This window comes from Piliocolobus tephrosceles, chromosome 14 (assembly GCF_002776525.5).
Source record: "Piliocolobus tephrosceles isolate RC106 chromosome 14, ASM277652v3, whole genome shotgun sequence".
Taxonomy (NCBI): domain Eukaryota; kingdom Metazoa; phylum Chordata; class Mammalia; order Primates; family Cercopithecidae; genus Piliocolobus; species Piliocolobus tephrosceles.
Window position 1 is genome coordinate 44450048 of NC_045447.1, and position 19782 is coordinate 44469829.

Sequence of the window (19782 nt, forward strand, 5' to 3'; positions counted from 1 at the left end):
TGGCATGATCATGGCTCACTGCAGCCTCCACCTCCTGGGCTCAAGTGATCCTCCCACCTTAGCCTCCCAAGAAGCTAGGACAACAGGCATGCATCACCACACCTAGCTGATTTTTTTTTTTTTTTTTTTTTTGAGACAGAATTTCGATCTTGTTGCCCAGGCTGGACTGCAATGGCACGATCTTGGCTCACCACACCCTCTGCCTCCCGGGTTCAAGTGATTCTCCTGCCTCAGCCTCCCGAGTAGCTGGGATTACAGGCATGTGCCACTATACTCGGCTAATTTTGTATTTTTAGTAGAGATGGTGTTTCTCCATGTTGGTCAGGCTGGTCTCAAACTCCCAACCTCAGGTGATCCGCCCACTTCGGCCTCCCAAAGTGCTGGGACTACAGACGTGACCCACCACACCTAGCCCTTTTTTTTGTTTTTTTGGTAGAGACAAGGTCTTCCTATGTTGCTCAGGCTCATTTTGAACTCCTGGCCTTAAGCAATCCTCCTGCCTTGGCCTCCCAAAGTGCTGGGATTACGGGCATGAGCCACTGTACCCCATCTTTAAGTTTTGTTTTTTGTTTTTTGTTTTTTTTTGAGATGGAGTCTCGCTCCGTGGCCCAGGCTGGAGTGCAGTGGCGTAATCTCGGCTCACTGCAAGCTCTGCCTCCCAGGTTCACACCATTCTCCTGCCTTAGCCTCCCCAGTAGCTAGGACTACAGGCGCCCGCCACCACGTCCAGCTAATTTTTTTGTACTTTTAGTAGAGATGGCGTTTCACCATGTTAGCCAGGATGGTCTCGATCTCCTGACCTTGTGATCAGCCGCCTCGGCCTCCCAAAGTGCTAGAATTACAGGTGTGAGCCAGCAAGCCTGGCTGAAGTTTCCTTTTAAATGTATTTTGTCTTTGAATTTACATAATAAAAAGAAAATAGAAAATGAATAAATATTATCATAGAAAATACAGCAAACACTACCATCAGACAACTTTTTTTGAACTGTTCAAGTGTGACAATTTCTGTAAGCCCACACGTCCTCCTGTTCCTAAGAACCAGGTCACAAAAGCGGGCTGTGATTTCAGCAGGGCGCCCTCCACAGCACATTCCAGTTGGTTTTCTACACTCATCTGGCATCCTAGGGACCATTGTATGTAATTCTAGCCCCTTTGGCCAAATCCCAGAAGCTTTCCCACAGAAAACAAAAACAGAAAGTGCATAAATTGACAGAGCAGCCACCCTTCAGCAATTCTAAGACAATCTAGGCTCAACGTGCCCTAGGTGGGTTCATAAACATTAGACATGTCATGTTTACATTCACTGTTTTTTCTTTTCTATTGCCTTGAAAAATAACTGGCAATACTTGGTCACTTCTAAAATGTCAAACCCCATAGAAGTAACCTAATTCTTGCACTGTTTCCCATGCACCAACCCACCACATATATCTCTAACCCAAAGCAAGCACCATGGGCTAAAAACTGAGGATTCTATGGGTCCTCTGACCTGGGCCTCCCAGGGTACCAACCTTCCAGGGACCTCACCCTTCTATAGTGACTTGGCCATACTGACAGCCAACCCCTTCTGCATTCATATACCTAGGGCAAATTGTCTGGCCAATGAGCTACACACAGCACTATATGTAGCAGGCAAGACCCTGACTCGATGGGGCTGTAGCCAAGAAAAGAAGGTAGACACTGAAGATGTAAGTAACTGTCAGTGTGATGAGTTTCATGAAGGAGTGTATAGATCACTTTAGAAGCTTAGCATAGGCTATGGACTCTAGCGTGGGGTGGCAGTGGTCAGGGAAGGCTTCTCTGACAAGACACAGAATAAGGGGATCAAAGTTACAGCTCATCGTGGAGTGAAATGGCCTGACTCAGTGAAATGTGAAATGTTTCTGTATTCTGAAATGGCCTGACTCAGAAGGTGTCCAGACAGAAGACAGAGCACACGTGGGGGATGCTGAGGAGGACATTTGCTGCCCTAGGTGGATTGGAAGGATGTAGAGGAGCAAAGTCATCAAGAGCACAGGCTCAGGGAACAAACAGCCCTCAGGTCCCTTTCACCTTCGTCACTTACTAGCCACAGAAACAGACAAGTTGCTAGACCTCAACATTATGCACAGTTTTAAACATACATAAAAATAGAATAATTTGACTAACAACCATGTTCTATTCATCACTCATCCTCAGCAATGACCAACTCATAGCCAATCTTCTTCTATTTATAACCTTATCCAGCTTGTACAACTCCATCATTATTTTGAGGCAAATGGAAGACACTGCATCATTATATCCATAAATATTTTATTATACCCATTAAAAAGGTATTTCTAGAAGATAATGACTTCTTTTAACATATTGCACAATACTATCACCATGTGTAAATGTTAGTAGTGTCTTATTGTCATCAAATATCTAGTCATTTCTAAATTTGAAAATTATAATTGTCTCATAATGTCCTAATGTGTTTTTTTCTCTCTCTCTTAATGGTATCTTTGTTTGAATTAAGATCTAAATAAGGTCCTCTCATTGCATTTGGTGCTTTGCCTCTTTAAGCCTTAATTTCCTCATCTAACTGAAACCTCTTACCATACCCTTAATTTCAGAAGGGTAAGGCAGTAAAGACCATAACTAGAGAAGAGCGTCTGTCTGAGGATTAGCTAGGTAGTCACTTGCAAGAAGTTCAAGGATTCTTTCCTTGGGTTCCAGTTGCCTGTTGCAATGTCCGTAGCATCCACCATAGAGGAAGGATTAGGGGTGGGTCCTGTGCCCTATTCACGTTGCCCCTCATGTTCCTCAAAGGTCTTGGCAACCTTTGTTCTCAACCCTGGCTGGTGCCCAAGCAGTTGCCCCTCTTTCAGTCTACCTGGGAACCTCTTGACTCTAACCTTCTTCCTTCACTACCAAGCTCCAGCCCTAAGCCTTGTGGGCTCTTTAAACTCTCTCCCCAACTCACCTTTTCCCACTGGGGTCTTCTCCTTCTCCCACGCATCTGTCCATGGTGGTCAGTCACTGGGTTCCATCTTGGTTTCTCCTGAATGGAGCCAGAGATGATTTCAAATAGGTGAACATGAAGGAGGTGATGAAAGAAAACAACCCAAGCCTCAAGCACCCAGAGACATTCAGACTTTTAGCACAGCCCCAGTGATTGTCTCGTAGTACATCACTTAGATTTACATTATTATGCCCCCAGCATCTCGGTCTCTCTCTGAGCTTTGAGTTGTCTTACAGAAGGCAAACTTCTGTTATCCAAGCTTGGTGTGAATCTCACTCATCCCAAAAGCAGGAGTTGGTGCGCGTCAGGCCCTACAAAAGGGAAATTCTGCCACATAACAATGAATTTAATAACTCCACTACACAGGTAGATATTGGTGGAATTCGTAAACAAAATGAGTAAAAGGCATCAATCCTGACACTTGTGAATTTTCACTAAATATAACTATAAAACAAGTATTATTATCAGGTGATCGCTGAGGTCTCTCCCATCTAACTACCAAGCCCTAAGGCACAAAGGAGTCAAGACTGGGCTCACATGTCATGGACACTGGAAGACCCACCTCCTAGGGGACCCTGGACACGATGCCCAAAGAAGCTGTGAACTTTGCTCCCCTTCAGGTTCCTTCCTGGACTAACTGTGCTCTTCAGGAAGCAGGACATCCTGGAACTCTGGGGCGGACACTTCACATTCCAAACTTTGAACTGCGTCTGTGATCAGCCGCTTGGCTGACATAACCACTGAATCTTTTCACCAACCCCAAGGGGGAGACAGGGCAGGATTCCTGTTCGCATTTTGCAGGCGAGAAATCTGAGGCTTAGAGAAAGAATGGCATTCCCTCTGCTCAAAGTGGGAGGGAAGGCAAACCAGGACCGCAGGCCCAAATCCCAGGCCAAATCTAGTTCTATGTTCCTGTTTCTTTTTCATGGTCTTCAACCCAAATGCTGGATTTTTTTCAGAATACTAAATGATATATGCCCATGATAGGAAGATTGGACAAAATACAAGAAGGAATTCCATCCCCTGTGGTTAATAGCTCTAAACATTTTGAAGTCATTTACCTCTGTCTGGTCATTTTTATACATGTGTATTTTTATGTAATTGAGATCATATTGTATGTGCACATTTATATCTTATGATTCGCTTAATTTTATTTCATAACTATACCTATCATGTTACTAAAAACTTGACATCATTTTAATGTGTGAATAATTTTCCATTTTACCAATATGCCATAATTTTTTCTTTTTTTTTTTCTTTTTTTTTTTTTTTTTTTTTTTTTGAGATAGAGTCTTGCTCTGTCACCCAGGCTGGAGTACAGTGATGCAATCTCGGCTTATTGCAACCTCTGCCTCCTGGGTTCAAGCAATTCTTCTGCCTCAGCCTCCCGAGTAGCTGGGATTACAGGCACCTGCCACCATGCCTGGCTAATTTTTTGTATTTTTTAGTAGAGACGGGGTTTCGCCATGTTAGCCAGGCTGGTCTTGAACTCCTGACCTCAGGCGATCCGTTTGCCTTGGCCTCCCAAAGTGCTGGGATTACAGGCGTGAGCCACTATACCCATTCTATGCCATAATTATTGATTCTACCATTTATTGGTGGTTACTCTGTTTCCAATGTTTGTTTTACAAATAATGATGAGATGAACATTTTTATTGAGAAAATGATCCAGTCTTCGATTATTTCCTTAGGGTTGAATTCTAGAAAGAGACTGTTGGCTCAACAGGTATCTGTACCACAAAGCTCTTACCGGTGGATCCTCAAGGAAAACTCTACCATGTTGATACAGCTGTCATTCAGAAACAAAGTGACTTCTAAATAAGCTAAGTAAATTCAATAGAAAATCAAATTCTTTCACTTTTCAAAATGTACTTTCTGTATTTTGAAATGTATTGGTCTAATGTCTGATAGTTTCAGTAGATGTAGAATTTTATAAATATTCCAGATGAAATGTAGTGAAGATATTAGGAGATCATGCTAAATTTCTAGGGGCCATTAGAATAAGTTAAACGGCTTCTATTGTATCTAAGCTGACCAGGCAGCAGGGATCCATAAGGATGGGTCTCATAGCAACTTTGCCAGCCCTAACCCATCCTTCTTAAGTTCAGACTTGAATAACCACCTGCCTATCTGACATCTGTAATTGGATGTGTCATAGAATCTTCCAATTTAATTTAATATTAATCCAAAACATTTACTCTTAGTTTCTCAAGTCTCCTCTTCTAATGTATTCCTTCCCAATTTTTCCCACGGAAGTAAATAAAAGTATCACCATTCACCTGGCTGCTCAGGACAAAACTCTGTGGAGCATTCTACATTCCCCCATTTTCTACATGTAATGCATCAGGTAGTCCTTTAACATATATCCTAACTGGGCTGGGCATGGTGGCTCACACCTGTAATCCCAACACTTTGGGAGGCCAAGTGGGGAGGATCACCTGAGATTGGCAGTTTGAGACCAGCCTGACCAACATGGAGAAACTCCATTTCTACTAAAAAAAATACAAAATTAGTGGAACACAGTGGCACACACCTGTAATCCCAGCTACTCAGGAGGCTGAGGCAGGAGAATTGCTTGAATCCAGGAGGCGCAGGTTGTAGTGAGCCGAGATCCTGCCGTTGCACTCCAGCCTGGGCGACAAGAGCGAAACGCCATCTCAAATATATGTATCTCCAAATTGAACTCATTCGGTCAGTGTACCTGCTTCCCTGCAGGCCAGACTTCACATTTCATGGTATGTCTCTCCCCAGCTCAAAACCTCCCAGTGGTGTCCCATCACACTTGAGAATCAAATCCATACTCTCATATAATCTGCATCCTCTCCACCTCTTGAAATTATCTCCCACCCACTCACCCCACCTTCCCTGCCCTCCAGCCACACTGATGTCACTGCTGATTCTCAAATAGCCAAGCTCCTTTCTGCTACAAGACTTGGAATGTGCTTCCTTCAGTTCGTCACACTGTGGCGATCCTTCACATTGCCCAATTCTCTGCATGAGGGCTCCTTCTCATGTCCCTAAGATTGACATCCTCCCATTGCTTCCCAGCTCCTACTGTTTTATTCTTCCCCATAACACTCATTACCCCCGACAATCTATTTATTTATTTGTTTATTGACTAACGCCCCATTAGAATGTTCATTCCATGGGGGAAGGGGCTCCATCTGTTGTATTCGTACCTAACACACAGTGCCCAGCAGCACAGAGCACAGTTCAGTGCTTAACACATAATCATGCTCAACAAATATTTTGTGAATAAATGAATGAGGTAGAAAGCCTTCACTATGAAGAATGTGCATTACATTCACTTTGGCTTATCACAGAGAAGGACAATGAAAAGGTCATTCTCTGCTACTTGAACTACTATTAAGGGGAAGTAAACTATAAAGGCCTTGTCAAGCATAAGTCTCTAGACAAATAGAAATTATTATCATTACATTAATGTAGTGGCATGCTAGATGCTCTGTGCTCTGTAAAAATGGACAGGACCAGGCCAGGCGTGGTGGCTCACGTCTGTAATTCAGAACTTTGGGAGGCCGAGGCAGGAGGATCACGAAGTCAAGAGAGCAAGACCATTCTGGCCAACATGGTGAAACCCTGCCTCTACTAAAAGTACAAAAATACAAAAATTAGCCAGGCATGGTGGCGTGAACCTGCAGTCCCAGCTACTTGGGAGGCTGACCTCTGGAGGCGAAGGTTGCAGTGAGCCAAAATCGTGCCACTGCACTCCAGACTGACAACAGAGGGAGACTCCGTCTCAAAAAAAAAGAAAAAGAAAAAGGACAGGACCCAGTCTCTGCTCACGTGGATAAAGACATCAGACAGTTTAGATGCTCACAGAAGGCTTTTACCAAGAGAAATAGTTTGTTGTAGGTACACTAAATTTCTGAGAATATTGGAGGATTATTTAAAGAGAGCGTTTAGAAAGGTCATCATTGCCATTTTGAGAATAGAACTTTGAAAATTAGTTTTCTTTTTAAATGCAAATAGAAAATTCATGTCTATCAAAAAGTAGCTATATGTGCCAAAACTGAATACTTAGTCAATAAAGTTTAAGTTACTGTAAGCAAGTGGATCACATTACTGATTTCTCTGATTTGTACCGTGAAATTATCTAGTTGCTATAAGTATACAAGAATGGCATCTAGTAGACATTCGAATGAACTACAAATCCTTGGAAGGTCAATTCAGACAAGCAAGTGTCATCTCATCCATATTACCATATGGTTACCAGACTTCCGGATCTTACAGCCAGTGTAAATTTTAATGGAATTATATGGGATTGCCAAGATTTTATCTTGTCTAATTAGGATGTTAAACAACAATAGCTAATACCACCTACTACTAAAAAAAGACATTATAACACCTCCTGAAATAGAAAGAACATAATCCTGGAATAAAGAAAATGTTCTTCAAATTGCAAATATTTAATTTTATTTTTAAAATGTACCACATTGCCTTTTTTTCTCATTTAGAAAATGAGACCTGGATTTTTTTTTTTTTTTTTTTTTTTTTTTTTGAGACAGCATATTTCTCTGTCACCCAGGCTGGAGTGCAGTGGCACAGCCACAGCTCACTGCAACATTGACCTCCTGGGCTCAATTGATTGTCCTGCCTCAGCCTTCCAAGTAGCTGGGACCACACGTGCACACCATCACGCCTTGCTAATTTTTAAATTATCTGTAGAGACAAGGTCTCCCTATGTTGCCCAGGCTGGTAACTCCTGGGCTCAAGAGATCCTCCCACCTCAGCCTCCCAAAGTGCTGGGATTATAAGCATGAGCCACCATGCCTGGCTGAGACCTGGAAAATTTTATAGACAGGTAGGTACCAATACATAGGCTGGTATATGGGAACTGCTGCTCAGTTAATGATTCCTTCTGCATCCTTCGATTGAATATTCCCAGCAGTGGAGAGGTGCTATCAAAAAGCTCCCCCCATCCAGTTTTGATGGATAGGAGGTTTCTCTTTAAGGTAGGGTAAAGTTGGCAGTCTCCACCTTTTGGTTCTGGTTTTGGCCTAGAGCCCTCCATGAAGAAGGCTAAATCTTTTCTATTTAGATGTGTGAAAGCAGCTCTCAAACCCAATCCCAACTCCTATAAGTTCTTCCTAGACTGAATCCCCAGTTCCTTCAGCCAGTTCCTAACCCATTCACTGGCAGAGCAGTAAGGTACACGTTCTAGCCTTTGAGTGGTCTGGTTCCTACAAACTAAAGATCGTAGGCATAGAGGCCGGGCGCAGCGGCTCAGACCTGTAATCCCAGCACTTCTGGAGGCCAAGGCAGGTGAATCACTTGAGCTCAGGAGTTTGAGACCAGCCTGGGCAACATGGCAAAATTCTGTCTCTAGAAAAAATACAAAAATTAGCTGGGCACGGTGGTGTGTGCCTGTAGTCCCAGCTACTCAGGAGGCTGAGGCGAGAGGATCGTTTGAGCCCAGGAGGCAGAGGTTGCAGTGAGCCGAGATTTCACCACTGCATTCCAGCCTGGGCGACGAGAGTGAAACCCAGTCTCGAAAAGAAAAGAACATAGTCATTTGTGAAAAGACCTTTGAATATTAAAAATCTGAAAACTTCTTTTACCAACTTAGAGTAGTATAAAAGCTTACTTATTTATCAACCTTCTTGGCAGCTGGGAAGACAGGCATGCATGAAACCACAGCCTCTTCTATTCCAAATGTGTCATCCATTATCACTAGATGCAGTTGCCTCCCCCACACCCTCTGAGTCACTGGGTAATGCTACGGTCTTTCATTTTCACCTTCATTACAAACCTTTCAAGGATTCTTGCTAGTGGCCCTTACTTTCACTCATTCTACGAAATAGAATGAGTATTCCAGTGAAGTGGGCAGAGAAGTTTGGCTTTACGGATAAAAGAGGGCTGAAGAAAGCAGAAACAGGGAACAAAAAACAGATTGGTCATTTCAAAGCTGCTTTCCTTACAGGGTTAAAGCAGAGGGCACTTTTTATTGTGCTGATTCGGGGTGATTGGAATCTCCTGTGTTTTTGGAACACTGCCTCATTTCAAAGTCCAGTTTGATGACTTGGCACTTAGCACAGGTGACTCCGTTCTGGTTTGATCTGGTCTGCTGGGGCCAGTGTAGGAGGCTCGTCCAAAACAATGGCCTCCTCTAAACTATTTAACAGAATACAATGCATTGGTATGCTGTTTAATTTGTTTCAGCTATGAATGATAGAAAACCACATATCAATAGTGGTTTAAATAAGACTGTTTTGCTTTGGTATAAAAGCCTGGAAGAAGTCTGTATAGGACTGATAGGGGCTCCCACAGTATCAGGACCCCAGGCCCCTTTTATCTTATTGTTCCCCCAAATGTGGCTTCTACTCCCAAGGCCACTCTGTTCCAATCTGACTTACGTGGCTCCAGCCATTATATCCACATTCTGGCCAGATGAAGGAGAAAAAACAAAGAAGAGTATTCCACCTCTATTTAAGGACATTTCCCAGAAGTCACACACCACTTCTATTGGCCATTCCTAGTTCCAAGAGGGACTGTGTTGATGTTACTGTTGTTTTCTAATAAGGAAAAAGAGGAAAACTGAGGTTAGGAGGCAGGTAGCCCCCTGTGCACAGGGTCAGAGATAAAGTCAAATGATCACTGATGCAGCTCTGGTGATCAGCCCCTCTGAAAAATCACCAAACTTAACACCATATCCTAAGGACTCCATACCTACAACCCCCTAAAATGCAATCAATGAAAATGAGCAGTGGCCAAAATTGGGACCCGTGAGAATGTATCCAGTAGGATCATGATCAGTCAAGCAAATGGGTTTAACTTGAGTTTCCTGGATTTGTGTTTTGTTTTGTTTTGTTTGAGATGGAGTCTCCCTCTGTTGTCCAGGTTGGAGTACAGTGGCACAATCTTGACCCACAGCAACCTCCGCCTCCCGGAGTCAAGTGATTCTCCTGCCACAGCCTCCCGAGTAGCTGGGACTATAGGTGCGTGCCACCACACCCAGCTAATTTTTGTATTTTTAGTAGAGACAGGGTTTCACCATGTTGGCCAGGATGGTCTCGATCTCTTGACCTCCAGATCTGCCTGCCTCTGCCTCCCAAAGTGCTGGGATTACAGGCGTGAGCTACCATGCCCGGCCGGATTTGTGTTTTTATGCAGGAATTCCTTCCCAGCATTTCTCAGATATATTATATTTTTCCAAATGTCAGTTTCCGAGAAAAAGAAGTTAAGATAGGTTCCTAGATATGAACCTGGTAAAAGTGTTCTCGTGTGCTAATTAAAGCTTAGCAATCAACATGTAGAACTAGATGTGACTAGTTCAAAGGAATCCACTGACACCAAATCAAAAGCGAGAGTAGAAAATACTGAGGCACCCATCGGAAAGTTAAGTTCTGAATGGAACTGGGGAGTAGAGGAGAGAAAAGGCCATCATCTAATCAGTCTTCAGACTGCTGTTGCCAGGGTAGAGGCAGTGGTGGGCTAGAGCTGGCTCAGGAAGAAGAGCCAGTTGTGTGCCGCTCTTCCCAGCTCTCAGTGACATCACCTCGGTACCTGGGTGTTGACCATCGTGAGAGCGGTTATGCCTCCCCTCAGAATCTGGCAAACCCTACATATCAGGGCTTTTTTTTCCCCCCCCCCAGGAGAGTCCGTTTACCAGCACACACTGGTTACAAGTGTGCATTTGTGACCTGGTCTGCTTCTAATGGTAAATCATTTTTGCAAATAAAACAAATATTGGTAAGTTTGTACACATAGGATACTTATACAAGTCCTATGAGCAGTGTCGGAAAAAATAACAAATTTTGAAAGTAAAATAAGTCTTGAAATTGGCAATTCCAACAAAGTGATCCTGTGAACTTTATTAGTGAGTCTGAATGTTAGTTATTTGAACACTTCCCAATAATGATTGCTGGCATTTCCACGTGTTGAATATTCACTATAGGCTACAGTTCTTTGTAAATACTTTAACAGAAGAGATGCAGAAAGAAGACATTATTGCTGTTGTAGAACACTCCAAAAGGAAATCAGAAATTGCTCTAAAATCTGAATTAGTAAGAGCAATATTGATCTCAATGGCAAAATCAAGACCAGAGTAAGCAGACCAAAAAGTAAAAATAAAAATAAAGCATCATTTAAAAAGGAAATGAGCTTCTATGAAGCAACATGTACCCTAATGGCTAACTTGAAGACGTTAGGGGCACACTCAACCAACATCAATGAAAAATGAAAAACAAAAAGTTTTCTACATCTAGAATATTTTCACAAAACAAAGATCAAAACTATCAGATGGAGCAATTAAAGTTTTGTGTTTTAAAAGTTCATTTTTAAAATAATAACTTTTAATATTAAATGTGCTATTATTTTTCCATTTTAAGTGATTTTTATTTGGTATTTATTTTGCAATAATGTTCTCTCCTTTTTAATGTGTTCTATAGCCAGTGCCTATCTCAGGTGGAGATAATTTTCACGTTATTGCAATAACCTTGTCACAACATATTGGTTCATAACAATAAACCATAAGGAAAAAGTCTGAAACTTTTAGCATCAATTTGTCACTGACAATTATTAACTGTTTATTATTCTGGTCACTCATTATTTAAAAGCATGTAAATGTAATGTTATAGAAAATATGAGCCAGGCGCAGTGACTCACACCTGTAATCTCAACACTTTGAAAGGCTGAAGCAGGAAGATAGCTTGAGGCCAGGAGTTCAAAAACCAGCCTGATGACATAGTAAGACCCTGTCTCTACAAAAGAAGAAAACAAAATAGCCAGGAGTACCCTAATGGCTAACATGAAGATGTTAGGGGCACACTCTATAGGCATGTACCTATAGTCTCAGCTACTCAGGAGGCTGAGGAAGGAGGGTCACTTGAGCTCAGGAGTTCCAGGCTGCAGTGAGCTATGATGGTGCCACTGTACTCCAGCCTGGGTGACAGAGTAAGATCCTGTCTCAAAGAAACAAACAAAAAAATGTAGCGTATAATTTCAAGAATGCTCACGAATTCCCAGAAATTTCAATTTCTCATTCCTGAATACTGAACAGAAGTATTAGTTGGGAATTTGGAAACATTATTCTGGAGCTTTCAAACCTTTTAAAGCAGCAGACCCCTTTTTATCAAGCAAAATCTACCTGGGGAACAGAAGATATAAAAGAGGCAAAAAGGAGGCTCTGGCTGAAGGAGAGGGGAGAATAAGGTCCTGTGCTGAACTTCGCAACCGGTCTGTTGAGTGACTTGTGGTGGGGTCCATCACTTTTGCATCTCTAAGTCTTGGTTTCCTCATCTGTAAACTGCGGTTAATTCAGCCTGCTCTACTGGGCCCCGAGCCTTGTTATGAGAGACAAATGAGAGATACCTGGGAAAGAGCGTTGTAAACTTAGGACTCCTTGAAGGCCATTATGTGCCAGGCAGATGTCAATGTCGCTATTCCGAAGCTCTGCACTGACCTCAGAGGGTTTGCAGCCTCACTGAGGAGAGGGGACGTCCACACACTGGATACAACCCTTGTCATAGAAGTAAGATGGGCAGAGCTGGGACTGGAGCCCTGAACTCCAGTGCCTCCTCCCGGCCGCTCTCCTGGGACCATCTCTCTGCCAGTGTTTTTCTCTTTTATGGGCTGGGGCTCCAGGGTGTAAACAACACCTTGAGTTTAGAGTGCAGTCATTCTGTAAGTAGCCAGGATCAGGCTGTAAAACAGAAAATGTTATCCCTCACATAAAAATTATGGATTATGAAAAAGGGAGTGTGAGTTTTGAGGAAGTTCAAAGTTCACTGAAATGGAGGCCAGAAAGTTATATTTTAGTCTGGAAGTGCCATAAAATGTAGAGGAATATGTCAGTTCCCCTTTCAGAACTTCAGCTCTCACCTCCATAGAGGCCAGCAGGACTTGAATGACTCCACTTTTCCACTCAGAAGATCCACAGTGTCTCATTCCCCAGATGAGCTCACGCAGAAAAAGAACTCAAGTTGGTCCATCTGCTTCCTGAGTGGCCTTGCTAAGTGAAGCTCTGGTCTCCCTCAACCCAGGGAGTCCTTTTTGCAAATAACAGTTGTTTGTCACAGAACAGTATAGTCAAGTTTGCTTTCTTAACCTGTACTATCTTAAGAAAAAAGTTATTATGTGTTAAAATAGAAGGCCATTGATTTGAATTAGGCTCCTTTACTGAGCCCAGCAGACCAAACCAATATGAAGCCATCATGCTTAATGAAACTAATTATGTTAGGAATGTATTCTTGCAAATGGTTGAGGCTCAGTAAGTCACACAGCTGAACTTAATGAATTACAGTAGGTCAGCTGAGTTGAATAAGGTAAGACGTTTAGCTAGAACTAATCAACCAATTAAGCTGTAACCGATTACGTTGTCTCTGTAAATCACTTCTGTTCTCTATCTACAAATGTTGCCTAATCAATGGTGTTGGCCGGAGTTCTCTGAACCTGTTTTGGTTCTGGGGGCTGCCTGATTCCTAAATTGTTTTTTGTTTCTCTTTGTTCTGAATAATTTCAATTGCTCAAGTAAACTGTTGAACTTAATTAGTCTAAGGATTTTTCCTTTTAACATTGTAATTAAAAGGAACACATGCTTGTTCAAATAAGGTCAAACAGGACAGAAGGACGTGAAGTAAAACGTAAGCTTCCTCCTTCCTCCAAGCCTGTCCCCTAGAGGCCATCACATCCTTCCCGACATTTTCCTAGGTTCATACAAACACATGTGCATATGTGTAATTTAGGAGTTTTTTTTGTTGTTGTTGTTCTTATTTTTGTTTTCTTGAGGAGGAAAAGTATTTTTTTGTTTGTTTTTGTTTTTGTTTTATGAGACCATTCTGTAACTTGCCTTTTTTTCTCTATGTATAGAAGGCAGTTTCCAAGTCAGTACATTTTTGTAATGGCTGCCTATTATTCCATTTTTTTGTGGCTGTATCATGATCTTTATATCTGTCCCAATTGATGGGTACTTGGATTTTTATAATGTTTTGCTAATAGAAACAATACTATAAGAACATCCTTGGACATACACGCTTGCACACTTGCGCAGGTGCTCGTGTAGGGTAAGGATAAGGATGGCTGGGTTTGCACATTGCCCGACACCTGGTACAGGGCCTGACAATTGCCACGTTATCACTCTCATCCTACTCAGAAAGAAGTGTAATTTCCGACTCCCATCCCTATCTCTAAGGTGGTCAGCCCACCCATACTCCAGACCCAACAGCCTTCTTCAGCTCTAAGACCTGACCCCCTCAGAGGCCACCTTTCTCTTGTTTCTTGGTGGCCAGGAATAGATTTAATTAGAGGAGCTAATTCAAGGCTAAGTCTTTGTGAGCACTAATGGTTGAGCTAAGAATACTCTGTTGCTATAACAACTTAGCATAAATATAGTGGCTTAAAACAACACAAATGCATTATCTTCTAGTTCTGGAGATCAGAGTCCAAAATAGGACTCACTAGGCTAGAATCAAGATGTTGGCAGGGCTATGTCCCCATCTGGAGGCAGCTGGGGAGAAATTTGCATTTCCTTGTCTTTTCCTTTCTGGTTTCTAGAGACGTACATTCTTTGGCTGGTGGCCTGCTTCTGTCTTCAGGTCTTTCTTGCATCACCTGCCCTGACTCCTCTGCCCCCCTCCTCCACAGTGAAGGGACATTTCTTCCTGCAGTGGGCTTGCCCAGATAATCTGGGATAATCTTGTTTAAGGTCAACTGATTGGTAATTGTGATTTCATCTGCAATCTTAATTCCCCTTTGTGAACACATTTTCTCAGCTTCTAGGGATTAGGACATGGACATCTTTGAGGGACAATTATTATGCCTACCACAGATGGCGAACTCTGAAGGTGGGAACAGAGGCCCACCTCTAAGGAGTTAGGTCTGTGTCCAAGAAAGAGCCGGCTAGCAGCTGGGTGGGCAGGGGTGAGGTGAGGCCAGGGAGGCCCCTGAGGAGATGACTTGGTGAGGTCTGCGCGAGGACAGTGACAGTGGGGATGATGGAGGACATGGGGTGGGCTGGTTGACCGGCACCTGAAATAGGAGGCAGCCACCCCTTGCCTTGGGCCAGGCCCCACACCAGGGCTGTGGCTGTGCCTGTATCTCAGGAGGACAAGGACAGAGGGACCCTATATGAGCCACCACAGCCCTGGCTTCCTAAGTGGGGTCCATAAGCAGCTGACAAGGCCTCAGCCTGGAATTCATAGGTGGTTGCCAGGAAGCCCCTCCCCAGCTATGGACCCTGCTGTCTCCCTCCACTGCTGGGATGGGGAAGAGTTGCCTTGGCAGGCTCCTCAGCCTTGCCTGAACTGGGGACCCGGGATTAGGAGCCCTACCCTGTTCCAGGAGGTGCAGGCTGGGTGTGGGTACAGCCAGGCCTCTCACTCAGGCTAGTGAGCCCCAGGCCGCTCCCTCTACTCTCCTCAGCCCACCCAACCTGCCCAGAAGCTCCAGCAGCCACCCCAACACCCAGAGTCCAGTGTTCCTGGAAACTTGGTAAACCCCCATTCCCTGCAACTCCCCAGCCTTGCCTACCTCAGCCATGTGAATTAAGCAGAAGAGGGGTGTGTGTGTGTGTGTGCATGTCCTTATCGTTGTATCTGTTCTGAGAAATTCATCTGCCCCCATTTTTGTGTCTGTGTCTGACTGTGTTTTTGTATCTCTATCTTAGATTGGAGTTGGTTTGTTTTATAATTTTTAAAATCATTCTTGTTCTTTTGTTAGGTTCTTGTTCTTTCTTTCTTTTTTTTTTTTTTTTTTTTTTGAGATGGAGTCTGGCTGTGTTGCCCAGGCTGGAGTGCAGTGGCCGGATCTCAGCTCACTGCAAGCTCCGCCTCCCGGGTTTACCCCATTCTCCTGCCTCAGCCTCCCGAGTAGCTGGGATTACAGGCGCCTGCCACCTCGCCCGGCTAGCTTTTTTTTTTTTTAGTAGAGACGGAGTTTCACCGTGTTAGCCAGGATGGTCTCGATCTCCTGACCTTGTGATCCGCCCATCTCGGCCTCCCAAAGTGCCAAGATTACAGGCTTGAGCCACCGCGCCTGGCCGGTTCTTGCTCTTTCTTATTCAAGAGCAAACCATTCATTATGAGAAATTCAGATAAACACAAAGGGAAAACATTTAAAATGCACAAATAGGCAAGGTGGCTCATGCCTGTGATCCCAGCACTTTGGGAGGCTGAGGCGGGCAGATCACCTGAGGTCAGGAGTTCGAGACCAGCCTGGCCAACATGGTGAAACTCCGTCTCTACTAAAAATACAAAACTAGCCAGGTGTGTTGGTGCCTGCCTGTAATCCCAGCTACTCGGGAGGCTGAGGCAGGAGAATCACTTGAACCCAGGAGGCAGAGGATGCAGCGAGCCGAGATCATGCCACTGCACTCCAGCCTGGGCAAAAACAGCAAAACTATCTCCAAAAAAAAAAAAAAAAGTAAGAAAATAAAAAATAAAATAAAATGCACAAACAATCCCACCCACCTAGAGACAATGGCCTATCAACACCTCGGCATACAGCTCCTCCACATCATCTTCTATGCATCTAAGTGTGCAGCCACATTTATAGTCCTCTAACTTCCTTTTAATTTACCAATACATGATAAATGCCCTTTCAGGTTAATGAGTTTAAATTTACCTCGTTGTTACGCCTGCCTAGCGTTTGATTCTGTGGCTGGGCTGCGATTTGCCAGCCCAGCCCCCTCCTGTTGGTGTCGAGGTGATTTCTAACTTTCCACTATTACGAATATGCTGGCTGGAGGCACTGGACAAGGGGTGCAGGTCTCTGTCTTCAGCTGAGTCTGCCTTTTCAAATGTCATGTCCTCAGGGGAATGGGGACCTGGCAAGGTACAATGACCCTTTTCTACTGCCTGGAACAACTGGTTTCCTTTAAGGAAGGTACTTTTCCGGAAAACGTGTTATTTCAAGGCCTCCTAGATTCCGGAATAAAGCCTGTCCCAGCAAGAAACGCCACCCGGGTTTCAGGTCCAGGAATGCAGAGAAATAGCAGGGCGAGGGTTGGAGGTGGTGGGGAGGGGGGCGGGCGGGGCACGGCGGACCTCTTTCCCTTGACCGCTCCTGACAGCTGTGTTCCCAGGATCTTCACTCTCACACATCCTCTAGACAAGCCAGGATGGGATTCTCATCTTCTCCATACAGCCAGGGAAACTGAAGCCCAGCAAATGAGTGGCAGAGGTGGGGCTTGGATTAGCCTTTCCACGTCCCAGTGGGGCTGGGATGGGACTGAGCAGGGTTCCCCCTGCCCTTTGCTCCATGTAGAGCTGACAGAAGCCCCAGGAGGTGAAGGGGAAGCAAGACCCATTGCTCAGAGAGGCACGACCTGTATCTCTGCAGGTGCAAAGCTTTAGGAAGGCCTTAAGCAGGCTGGGTCAGGACTGATGTCTGTTAACCCTTAATTCCAGTCCTCCACAGAAGTTTACTCTATGGGGGAGGCTTCCTGGACTGTCCATTAGAACTGTAGAGGGCAAAGACCTGCTTCTTCTTCAAGTCAAAGATGCAGACGGGGCCAGACATGGTGGCTTACACCTGTAATCCCAGCATTTTGGGAGGCCAAGGCCAGTGGATCACTTGAAGCCAGGAGTTTGACACCAGCCTGGCCAACATGGTGAAACCCCGACTCTGCAAAAAAAAATACAAAATTAGCCAGGGGCAGTTGTGTGCACCTTTAATTCCAGCTACTCAGGAGGCTGAGGCACGAGAATTGCTGGAACCCGGGAGGCAGAGGTTGCAGTGAGCTGAGATCGTACCACTGCACTACAGCCGGGGCAACAGAACCAGACTCTGTCTCAAAAAAAGCAGATGGGTAGGTGCCAGCAAGGCTTTTGCTCAGGTGAACCTGGGACAAATCAGATCCCCTGGCTCCCTTCCTCCTGAAGATATGAACAGGGCTCCTGAGAATTGGTTGCGTGCAGATATCACTTAGGGAGGAAAATGACAGCTTAGCATTGTTCTGCAGATTTGGTATTCCCCCAAAGTGGCTCACAGCGTGGGGGCTCGGTTCCCTCATCTGTAAAATGGAGGCGATGGAGTTGCTGTAAACACTCATGAGAGGACACAGAGGAAGCACGATGTGCCTGGTGTGTCATAAAAGTCCAGTAAATGGGCCGGGCACGGTGGTTCACGCCTGTAATCCCAGCACTTTGGCAGGCCGAGGCAGGCGGATCACGAGGTCAGGAGATCGAGATCATCCTGGCTAACACGGTGAAACCCTGTCTCTACTAATACAAAAAGTTAGCAGGGCGAGGTGGCGGGCGCCTGTAGTCCCAGCTACTCCGGAGGCTGGGGCAGGAGAATGGCGTGAACCCGGGAGGCGGAGCTTGCAGTGAGCTGAGATCGCGCCACTGCACTCCAGCCTGGGCGACAGAGCCAGACTCCATCTCGATAAATAAATAAATAAATAAATAAATAAATAAATAAATAAATAAATAAATTAAGTAAGTAAGTAAGTAAGTAAATAAATAAGTCAGTCAGTCAGTCAGTCCAGTAAATGGAACCAGCAAGAGAAGTAGAATGAATGGAGAGAACGCTTGGTTTGGAAGCTCGGAGGCCTGAGTGCAAGTGTGGCTCCGCCCCAGATTCCAGGGTGACCTTGCACAGCCGCTTCCCTCACTGCCGCCAGATAAGCACTCCTGGCTTTGCTGCATGTTGGCGCCAGCCTCAGTTTTGTCCCTGCACGGCCACCTCCTGCCCTTGGGGACAGTAGAAGAGGCCACCGTCACAGAGAGAGGCTTCTGCTGCCCTGTTGCTGGGCCCCTCCCACTTCTTACACAGCAGGCTGCACTGGGAAGAATGGCAGGAGTACCTGGGACCAACACGCACCACAGCATACAAAAATACACATACACTCACTACACACATACAGCTTACACACACACCACAGCATACAAAAATACACACACTCGCTACACACATACAGCTTACACACACACCACAGCATACAAAAATACACACTCATTACACACAGCTCAGACACACCACAGCATACAAAAATACACACTCACTACACACATACAGCTCACACACACACCACAGCATACAAAAATACACACCACACACACTACACATCTACAGCTTACACACCACATACACATCATACACACTCAAAACACACTACACACACAACACACACCTTACACATATATACCATATACACACTTATACCGTATGCACCCCACATACACTCACGCAAAACACACTAACATACAAAACACACACACCACACACATCACATACACACCACACACACACCACAACATGCACTCACACTACACACACTACACACAGTTTATGCACACACCACACACACATACCACAGGCACATCTGGTGTGAACGTGTGTAGGGGGCTCCCCACTTCCCTCCACTCAAAGCGTCCTCATCACCGTCACCCCTCACGCTGCAAAGCGCAGGAGCCTCATCTGGGCTCCCCTGTCCAGCCCCCTGTGCTCTCGCCCAGTGGGTCCGCCCTCTCCGAACCCTCTCCCCCTCCATAGGGTTGCCAGATAAAATGCGGGGTGCCCAGTTATCCTTGGATTTCAGATAGACAATGAACCATGTTGTAGTGTAACTATGACCCAAATGTTGCAAGGGACATACTTATACTAAAACAAATCCATTACCTGTCTGAAATTCCAATTTAACTGAATGTCCTGTCTTTTTATTTGCCGAATCTGGCAACCCCAGACCCCCAGTTCTCTGCTCCCCGCTCTCCCCATCTTCCTGTCTCAACTCCTGCTGCTTTTCCTCGGCCCCTCTCTTTGTCAGCCCATTCCAGGGTGCTGGCCTTGGCAACTGTCTTTTTTCGAACCCCTGCTCTCCTGGGACGGCTTCTTCCACCCCTTGG